Source organism: Crinia signifera, chromosome 2 (genome assembly GCF_055691185.1).
Source record: "Crinia signifera chromosome 2, ASM5569118v1, whole genome shotgun sequence".
NCBI classification, from domain to species: domain Eukaryota; kingdom Metazoa; phylum Chordata; class Amphibia; order Anura; family Myobatrachidae; genus Crinia; species Crinia signifera.
The window spans coordinates 77995966-78007972 of NC_139218.1; positions in this window are offsets into that span (position 1 = coordinate 77995966).

Below are 12007 nucleotides of genomic sequence, written 5' to 3' on the forward strand. Positions count from 1 at the left end.
CAAAATCCACAAGTCACTCACTAGGTCGTCCTATTAGTTCTAGCATCAATTACAGGTTGAGTATCCCGTATCCAAAATGCTCGGGACCAGGAGAATTTTGGATAACGGATTATTCCGTATTTCGGAATATTTTAATATTTCAATGATGTATTTTGAAGTATCTTGCATTTATGCTGTATAAACACATAATATACACACAAATATATTTTATTACCACATAAAATACACACAAACATATTTTAATTGTTCAAAAAACAAGGTTTCAAAACGTGAAACAAAATGTGTGTACTATCTCAGCACTGAATTTGAATGCCAAGCAATCATTGTCTTGCACATATATAGTGCCAGTTACATATCATGTCCCCAGTGATGCTGTTACATATGTCCCCAGTGAGTTTTTAGCAAAAAAAAAAATTTTTTTCACTTTCTGGAATGTCCGTATTTCGGAATAATTTGGATAACGGATATTTGGATACGGGATACTCGACCTGTACTAAACTTCTAAGCTTTCTTTTTATGTTGATTCTTTTTTGAAAACCCTGTCTCTACTCTCAGGTCACATATGCTTTCCTTGCACTTGAGGTGAAATTTAATAGGATGAGAGATTCCGAAAGTGAGAGATTTGGTAAGAAATCTCCATTTTGTTTTAAAGCAGTAATCATTTACACAGCAAAACCAGTTTTATTTTGAAGTGTAAATAATTACGCTTTAAAAACTGGAGATTTCTTACCAAATCTCTCACTTTCTGAATTTCTCATCTTATTAAATTTCACCCTAGCGGTGACATTCTATGAGTAGCGGTAAAAACCGCATGTTTTTTACCGCACCTAATCGCACTTTTGAAAATCGCAAGATTGGGCAGTTTTTCGCATATTTAATGAGATGCGAAAAACGGCCCAAATAGTGCGAATAGGTGCGATTTCTTTAGTCCTGAAAATGTGCGATTTTCAGGTCTGAAAATCGCACATTGGCAGGAAATCGCAATTTAAAAAAAAAAAAACTGCGCAGGGTCCCCCGCCAGAGCATAACCAGCCCCAGGCTCATTGAGCCGGTGCTGGTGACATAAAATCACGGTCCCCGACAAATAGGGGTCCCCTTGATTTAATAAAAACCAGCACCAGGCTCAAGGTCCGGCGCTGGTTCCCAAAATATGGGGGACAAAATGACTACGGGTCCCCCGCATTTCAAGAACCAGCACCAGACCCAACCAGCCAGCAGGGTAATGCCACAGCCGGGGGACACTTATTATACAGTATAAGGTCCCGCGGCCAAAGCATTATCCCCCTGGCTGGTCAGCATGGGCAGGGGTCCTGGGGAAGTGGGGACCCCCCCAAAGAAGGGGTCCCCCCCTCCAGGACTTACCAGCCCATGCTGAAAGTCCGGGGCTGTCCCCGATGCCCCTGGGCGGTGGGTATCGGGCTGATGAAAAGTGTAAAAAAAGAATAAAAACTATTGTCTTATACTGTAGAACTATGAGTCCCAGCAAGCCTACCCTGCATGCTGGGACTTGGAGAACCACAAGTCCCAGCATGTGGGGCATTAAAGGGCCCGCTGGCACTTGTAGTTCCACAGTACAAGAAATAGTTTAATAAAACACACACTGACACCCAGAACAATAAACGTTTAATACATCCACAGCCCATTTAATAGCCACCGGATCGACTTCTTGGACTTGACCCTCGAAATTAAGGGTAATACCATCAGTAACAGTACCTTTTTTAAGGAAGTCAGTAATTTAATAATTCTACATTCTACATATTCACAGTTCACACACTATTCTCCATGGAAAGATAACATCACCAAACATCCCCAAAGGCCAACTACTTCAAGGAAAGAGAAATTACTCTAGTCAAGAAGTTTTTTCAAAACAAGCAGTTATCCTGACAGATGCATCTAAACAATGGAGCTATCCCAATTATATCCTAGATAGAACTCTATCCGAGACTCTAGCGATAGATAGGTCATCTCTATTAAATAGATCCCCTGGAAAAAAGAAACAAGATCCAAGTGATAAAGAAATGGCTTTTATTTAAAAATGTAATGATCATTGTCCAGAAATTAAAAACATTATAAACAAAAAATATAATATTCTGAAAAAAGGACCATGTACTTAGTTACGCTATCCCTGACAAGCAGGGATTTATTTTCAAAAAGAACCAGTCTCTCAAAAATCTACTTGCTCCTAGTTTTTTACACTCTCTAAATGATCCAAATAATCTAGATAGGAAAATTACTTGAGTAAAACCAAAACCTAATGGTTTCTTTAAATGTGTAGTTACTGATATCTTACCTGCCAACATGTACAACCAAAAACCACACAGATATATATGAAATAAATGTTATAAATTGCAACACATGATTTGTGATTAATATTCTTCACTGTGCTTGTTATCATAGTTTCGTTGGCAGAACTACAAGCCCACTGAAGCAAAGATCTTTAGAGCATCGAAGGAACATCATTAATAAGGTAATGACACATACAGTATTGTGTCTAGGCATTTTGCTGATGTCCTTAATTGGGGATCTTAAGACCTTACTGTTGATGGGAGCCAAATTTATTCCAGTTACCAAGAGAGGGGAGATAGGTTTAAATCGCTCTGCAAGCAAGAAGTAAACTGGATGTACCGAATGGACTCCCTGTTTCCCAAAGGTCTTAATGAGGCCATAGAGCTTAATAACATCATAAAATACACTATAAGTATTTTCCTTTCACTATTAGCGATATTCCCAAAATACTCTATATCTTCATACTCTCTCTTGATGTATTTAATTATAATTTATTTTTATACTTTTTTATGTTAATATGGTGACTCATACTGTATATATATTTCTGAGCATGTGCACACCAAAGGGTACTTTGGAGTATATGATGTGGTCATCTATTAGTAAGATATTAGTAAAATTAATACTTTATTGCCCCTTATAACCACAGATTACTGCACTAAACTTACCTGCATTGTATTTTTGTATCACGATTTAAGTGTTTTTTTAGCATTATTATATATTGCTGTCTTCTCTAACACTATATACTATTACTATTACCATTAATTTACATATTTACATTTATATCATCCCATTCTCATATCTGTATGTATATACTGTAATGGAATTAGTGTCCTTAATGCTCATGTGATGGTCACATGATCAGAATATAATGCAGTCTGATTGGTTAGAGGCCTTTTTTCCATGTGCGACCCAGAGATTTGTGTCATGCACCGATGACGAGTCCATTACCTAGGTGATGGTGCACGAGACGGAAGCTCCATTAGTGTATGAAAGAGAGTCGTGGTGCACACGCCAATCGCGCACTCACGTGATCTGGACTCTCTCTTTACTGATAGGCTAACTGCCCATAACCATAGCAAATTATATGTTATATACGGAAGTCGCTTGTCTATTATCCCGTCCACTTGAATGTGATTCGTCATCCGGTTAATTATACAGGTTTTTAAACTAAAATGAATCACTTTTATCAACTTGTTTTTTTTTTATTCTGCTTATGCTTGTATGTACTATTATATGATATATTTATTTTACCTTCTATCGATTTACGGTTTATGTTTCTATTTGTAAAATGAATTGATTGATTGGTTTTGATGGTATGTAAGCCCCTCTTTAAACATTCTCACTGATACCTTTGATAAAGCTGTACCCCAGACAGCGAAATGCATCAGAAACCAGTGAACCAGACCCCCACCATTTACACCACCAATTGCCATCCACCTGAACCAGCCAGCCTCACTTACCAGTCCTTTTGATATCAATTGTGCCCAGCCTTGGCATCCTTGCACCTACTGAGTACACTTGCTGCAAATGCCATCCTAGTTTCTATCGGTCATTGGGTAAATATAACCCCCTTGGAGACAACTCTTGAACCAAGCTGAATAATTCCACATACTTGGTATCTAACATATCAACTTAGGCGTCATCATAGGAACGGGACTCTATATGGTGACTGAACTTTTATGGTCTATGTCCACTCCTCTTGTTTTTATATATCTTCATATTTTAATTTATTTGCTTTTATGATCATTCAATTCATTGATATTGAAATAAATTATTGTTATTACTTTCCCAGCGTTAATTTTATTAATTTTATTATTCACTGCCATAATCACAACCTGCATAGCAGCAGATGTTTAATGAAAATATCCTAGGTATATATTCAACTTGCAGCGACAGTTTTGGTGATCACCATTGTCCCTGCAAGTTAATTTCCTGACATATTGAAGGAGTATTTCACAAATGAATGTACAGTGCTAGATTTCTCCTGTAAGTAATCCTTTATGAAGCCATTTATGCCTATATTGTAGACTAAAGGGACAGAAACAAATAAGCTTTGCTTTCCGTTGTCTAATATGTACTATCCTGTAGGTGACAAGGCACTACATTTGATAAAACTTGTTAAATAAGCCACACGGGGCAGATTTACCAATAAGTGGATTTCAAAGTCCTCAATTATTTACAGTTTTCTGCCTGCCAGATTTAAAAGTGCAATAATTGTAAGTTTAAAATAGATCTGTTTAGTAAATAGTATTATTGCACTTTAAATCTGGCAGGCAGAGTTTTTTTTCTTCTTTTAAATAATCCATGGCTTACCAAATGTACCCCTTAGTGTAGTTCACATGTCTGCATCTATGCAATACTAGAACATTTAAGGGAAAATTCAATTAGATGCTGGTGAATCCCAACACTTTTGCAATTTACGGCATCAGGAAACTAAAGGAGCTTACACACTCTATATGCTGGGCGATTTATGGAATTATGGAATGCAATTTCCCTTGAACTTCCCAAGGTCTAGATCACCCTTACACATGTTGAGATTTGTGCTAAGTAAAAAAAAAGAAAAAAGTTACTTATATTGCTCATTCTCTACATACGTTGCGCTTTGAACTCACTTGCTAATGCCGCCCATACACGGTGCAATGTACAGGAGCGATGCGTTAAGCGCTTCCATGCACATCCCATTGCACAGCACATAAAGTATGTGCTGCCCATACTATTTGAACTAGACTGCATTGCATCTAGGCCAAACGCACAGTGCTTTACCACATCGCTTGAGTTCTTAACTATATGCGATGCAATCTAGTTTAAGACATGCGATACACATCGCACCGTGTATAGGCGCCTTAAGACTGCATGCTCACATCTGCTGAGCCAGTTATGTATGCGGATGACAGAATCTAGAATAATACATCAAGTGGTCAACTTCTCTTGGTCAAACATGTCTAGTTATACGTCTAAAGATCATCTAGTAAGATAGATGTTTTAGCTAAAGTTTTGGTTTATTACCAGAGGCGTACTTATATATTCATGGGCCCCATAGCAAAAGTTTGTAAGGGCCCCCTATTTATCAACTGATGGTGATAAATATATGTAAAACATATTACTAGACAACAAAGATGGGCCCCCTTCAGCTCTTGGCCCCATAGCAGCTGCACCCCTTGCACCTATGGTAGTTACGCCCTTGTTTATTACGATACCATTAAAAATCTATTTGCTCCATTGCACTATTTACACCCCCTCCCCCATCAGTCCATATTCACATTAAGCGACAAAGTGATAATGAAAGCTGATTGAATTATTCTGCACTGCTGCTGAACTATTTTAGAAGTGCGTTTTGAGCTGAATTCACGGCACAGTTTGCTCATACGATTGATAGTATGTTGTTCTGGTACCTATGGAGAGTCCTGCCAAGTTTGGACGATGGTCTATTGATTTGTACATGAGTGTTTTGCCATAATTGCATTCGTATATTGGCAAACTCTGTGATTAGTAAATTACCAAGATGAAGTCTTACAAAAAAACTGCAATCGCAAATGCATGAGAGTAAATAGCTCTCCCTCCATCACTCTATTTTGCTCTACCTATCTCCCTCCTTCTTTTCTCCTTCCACTCACTCTCTCTCAATTCCCTTCCCTTTAGCTCCCTTCTCTCCCTCCCTCTCTCTTGAACTACTACTACTGTGTACCTTACATTCAGGGTGCTGGATGACTGCCCGACAGTGGGGAGCCCTATGGTCAATATACTGACATTGGATCCTGGCTGTTCAATTTCCAGACAGTCGGGATACCGATTGACTAGAGCTATTGTCCATGACCCCCATAGAGGGAGAAGAGAACCTGAGCAAGCTCAGTGAGCCAATGAGCCTGCAGCATGGTGAGCGCTTGCCTCTTTGTTGGAATAATGGCAGTCATGATTCAGATGTCGGTAGACTGTCAGCCACACATACCACTGACAGTCAGATAAGTATGCCTAAAAGATTGACAATGTACAGTGTTCAGTAATAGTTGCAAGGTGCAATAAATTAGTTCTCTGAGTGCAAACCCCACCTAGCGTTATTTCCATATAATATGCCTTTAAACATAACTTTGGATCTGCAGATTTTTTTTTATCATAATAACGTCATATATCTATATTTACACCATTATTCAAACATACTTTATGACTTAACAGACATCTGACGACAATATGCATAAGGTAAGATTTGTGTCAGGTCTAATTCAGTACTCACTGCAAAACCTTCATTATGACTCATCTCTATAACGACTCTCACTTTTGGCACGCTTGATGTGTTTTACTGACACACAAAATACTAGAGCTTTATAATTCATGGAAAATCATCCTAAAAATGTACTGTAATTAGAATAAATATGTATTTGTATGCGTCATTCAGAATCTACAGATTGCTGTCATTTTTACCCACTGTGCTTGGAATTACAAAAAGGATAAAGTGACTGTTGTAAAGTATCCAGATATACTGTACTCACACACCTACTATATATATAGTAGAGATATTATCCTTAACTCAGATAATTCTACTGTAAACCCCCAAGATTATTCACACTAAAATCCATTCAAGGCTTTGAAATTTACGATTGTTGTAATTAAATTATTTTGAAATAATATCCCTTTGACCTAAAATATAAAAGTCACTGCGGGTTAAAGTGACTTTTACCCGGCCTCTAAACCCATCTCCCATTACATGCAGGGCCGGATTAAGCCTTCGGGGGGCCCGGGTCACTTTAGACAGGTGGCCGGGGGGCCCTTACACTTGTCATTACTGGCCGTAAACTGCACGGGAGAATATTACACTGTCAAAACACAGAGTAAAGGCAGTATAAACTTGGTCAATGGGTAACTTCAGGGGGGATTAATAATATATATATATATATATATATATATATATACATTTACACATACATACATACATACATACATACATACATACAGTACATACCACATGAAAAGCCTGTGTTTGTCCCTCTGTACCTTACTCTATAGGACTCTAGGAGTCTGAGAAGGGCCTGAGAAGAATGTGATGAGCTCCACCAATCAGAGATCAGCACAAACCTCTCAGCCTCTGCCCTCTTGTGCAAAGTGTCATGGGACTTGGTCAACTCCCAGTAATGCACTGCAGTCAGTGGGGAGTATTCAATGATATATTTCTCCATTTGCAGTGAATCCTGTTTAGGATTCCCTGCACATTCGCAGGGTTCAGGAGGGCTCCCTGTCACCCTATTCAATGCAGCAGGGGCTCGCTGCCCCTGCTGGCGAATTTTAACCGGAGCCGGGGGACGGAGGCAGGCAGGGAGATGTAAGCCTCCCTGCCTGCCCCAGAATTTGTTGGGGAGGGCTCCCGGGGCATAGGCAGCAGAGGCTGCCCCCCGGGAGGGGCAGGGGTAGTGAGCCGCTCCTCTGGTCCCGCACGTAACAAGCCGGGACCAGAGTGAAGTGAATAAATGAATATTAATGAGCGGCTCTTGGCTTCCGGCCCCCTGCTGGCGAATGTGTAAAAAAAAAGAATATTTAAAAAAATAAAAATACAAATATATTCATGTGCTGCAAGCACATGAATAAAAATAGCATGCCCCTTCACAGGAAAAAAAAATCCGATTTTTTGACACCAAAAAAAACAAAACGCTTTTTTTTAAAGAGATCACTTTCCAGTTCACCTAAAAAAGATAACGAATGTAAAACGGAGAATCATGGCGAAAATCAATGGAGAAAGCAGTTCTCCATTTGAGCTTCGAATACACTCTCGGCAAATACCAGTGAAAACCCCATTGAAATACACCAGTTAATTGCAGCGAGCATGAAACAGAGAACTGGCCGGAATTCACTGTACGCTTTCGGCGAACAGTGAACATTGAATAGGGTGAATCATATTTTCAATGAAAAAACTTCACCGCAAGGAGTGAAAACAGCCCAATTCGCCGAAAAAACTGTAAATCGGGAGAATTGAATACTGGCCAGTGTGTCTTGGCTCCTGATGCTTGGCACCATTAATCATTGTCACATTTGCAGATAGGTGAAACTGCACCACTACCTCACTCCCATGCACAAAACTTTTAGCTTAAAAAAATATAAATGTTTTTAAAAAATACATGATGCCGATCACAGGGGGGCCTAGCTAGAGGGGGGCCCAGGGGTACTGAACCCCTGTGCCCCCCCCCCCCCCCTTAATCTGAACCTGCTTACATGTCACTCAAATTCGGACATTAGAATGTCTAAAGGTGCCCATACTGTACACTAGAAAGATTTACCTTCAGATCTGACTGGTTGGAACAAAAACACGGTTATGTTTTTACTAGTTACTAGTTACGCCACTCGGTGGCGTAACTCCCGGAGGCAATGGAGACTTTTGTCGCCGGGCACAGAGAGCAGGCGCAAGCAAGACTACCTGGCCCCGGCTGCAGCAAGAAACCCGCCGCTGACACAGCCCCCCCCCCGCGCCGCTGCTCTAATATGGTCCACTACAGCTGCAGCTTGCCGCAGATCGGATCTCTACAACGGATCCGATCGGCAGCGCAGCTACCCTCTATTGCAGTGCACACTGACAGCTCACACGTCAGGTGCCTGCTGCCGAGTTATCCAGGACAGCTGAGCGACGGCTCAGCTGTCCAATGCTATGTGAATCTGCAGCCTGCCGGACCCTGATTGGGTGGTGTGCAGGCTGCCTGGAGGAAGGAGGTGAGATCTCTAAAGCAGCAGGGGACCCGCTCTCAGTATTCAGCAGCACAAGTAAGATTGACTTTTACATTAAGCATTACATATAAGTGTGTGTATGTATCATATATATATATATATATATATACATATATATATATACATACATACACGTGTGTGTGTGTGTGTGTATATATATATGTATATACAGTACGTGTATAGTATATACAGTATGTGTGTGTGTGTATATATATATATATAAATTATATATACATATATATGTGTGTATATATATATATATATATACACACACATACAGTATATATCAAATATAATAGTTTATATTTTTAGGTTGGTATACACAGTATGATATCTACAAATGCGGTGGGGGTTGGGGGGCACCGCTATCTTTACCGCCTCCGGGCGACTCATATTAACTTACGCCACTGACGCCACTGCAAAGGGGATGTGGACGGCTGGGGTGGGGGCATGTGCCTTTGGCAGGGTAATGTTTAGCTGCTTGCTACGCAGCAAATATCAGCAGCCTAGTGAGCAGGTGTGAATTACCCTTGATTCTACTTTCCTTCTGACTTTCAGCAATTTTGAACCTTCAAACTTGAACTTGATTACATTTGCCCCTTTATTTTTAACTTTCCAAGGCTGTCTATTTTGTATACCCTTTTCTGTATATCCTTTCAGCTGCATGTAACCTAAAATTATTTTATTTAGATTAAATTTTTTACTGTAGGTAGCATTTTGCATGTAAGCATATGGAACATATAACATCCCGGGCAACCATTGTAGCACATGAAAAATATTTCACAATATTTGGACTTTAATCACAAGTTTGTATGGCATTTCACAAACGTGAGCATCTGCTGAATCTTTTTCAGTCTCTTATGTTCTTTTTTAAACATAATTGATTTTAATACTGAATTCTTAATGATGCATAGAGAATACATGTTTTAATCACCAGCAGTAGCTATATTGTAAAAAAAGGACAGAAGAAAATCAATAAAGTTTAAGATAAAAAAAAAGTTTTATTATTTGTTGCCAACCTTTAGTAAACAAATGTGGTTATTTATACCACACAATTGTTTTTAAGAATTCTCACAAACAATATTTGTAAGAACCTTTATGGAAAACTATGGGGGTTATGCAGACCTGATCGCAGGTCTGCAAATTCACAGCGCGATTGATTATCGATAGACGATTCTGCAACTTTTTTTATCTCTGGTTCTAAACATGTTGATTGACAGGAAGCTGGCGTTTGTGGGTGGTAACCAAACATTTTCTGGTAGTGTTAGGGAAAATGCAGATGTTTGAGAGGAAGTTGTGTGACGTCCGCTATGGCCCCCATCCGACTGATTCTATCGCAGCCAGCTAGTAAGTCCTGGGCTATGCACAGACTGCCCACACCTGAAAAATCATTTCATGGTGAGCAGCTTGGATTTGCAGCTCTTCACCGATCCAGCTACTTTTCCCAAATCGTGCTTAGATATTCACATTCCTTAGCACGGCTTATGGGATTTCAGTCAGACTGGGCAGTGGCTGTCTAATCTCAGGATAAATTGCAGCAGCAAGGAGGTCTGAATAACCAGTGGCGTCAAAACTCTGGAGTAAAAATTCAGGTACTTATGCATTATCTGGGCGCCCGATTTTTTCATTGCATGCCACTACTTAAGGCATGCGATGCGATTTTTCACTGTAAAGACCCGATTTTTAATTGTATAGTCACCCATGGGTGATTTCATACCCCCACTATCCAACTACGCATGGAGTTGATTTTATATAGTGTGGCGAGCGCGAGCCATCGAGCCCGAAGCGTGGCGAGGGGACGCGGATTACGTTACATGTATTCTGCGGCCCCTCACGGGGCTCGCTGCGCTCGCCACACTATATAAAATCAGCTCCATGCATAGTTGGATAGTGGGGGTATGAAATCACCCATGGGTGACTATACAATTAAAAATCAGGTCTTTACAATGAAAAATTGCATTGCATGAATTGTATGCCACTATATTGCATGCGATGCGATGAAATGTTATTTTTTTAGACAAAACAAAACTGATGTTGTTATTATGTGGACACACTTACTACAATACCAACCCTTGTAGGGTCAAAGATAAATGGCGGGAATGTGCTATTGGGAAAAAGTGCTAAAACTCCATTTTTCCCGTATATGTAATGTAACCCGGGTGTAAGGTTTCCGATGCGGAGTGTAAGCCTACAAAAGCTGGCATTGCCTTATAGATGCATATAGGTTTCAATCGACATCAGTGCTGTAGAGGGACAAACCCCAAAATCGAGGGACCGGTGGTCATATTGGCCCTTATTCTAGTTCACTCTTTCGGATTTGCATTCTTTCGGAAATGACTGAACGCACAGCACATCGGTACGGCAAAAGAACACACGCCTACATGTCGCCTGCGTCTGTTCGGACGATTTGGCGTTTTTCCGACCATAGTACAAATCCATTCGGAAGTCATGCTTCAACCACATGAAACAATTATCCAATTAAGCAAACTCTTATGTTATATATTAGTTTTTATTAAAATCAATTAAATGCAATTTTATGCTTAAACACATTAATTGCAATTGACATTAACCCTTACAACATGTTTAGTTCCAATATGTCATTGTTATACCTTTACCTGTGTTTATGTGTGAGTACTATTTATTTAGTGCAATCCAAATGCAAGTACTACATAATCATAATTTAAAACCACCCATATTAATTGCAAAATTGCCACAGTTGTATACACATTATGTGTTAAAAACATTATGCATACTACATTAATTAATGTTTTTTCCTAGTAATCTAGTATTGTGTCATGCAATGATGATGTCACTTGAATAGAACAACATCTCAATACATATGTGAGCCTATGCGTGACTGACCTTTACCTCTAATCTATGATAGCATTGCAAAACAAAATGTTAGATTGTGACTTAAATGTGTGTGTATGTGTACACGTGTTTGCTCAACCAATGTGTGCTGTTACCATTGTATATATTCATGCATTAATTGTGACAGTCACATTTATGGCCTTCACAC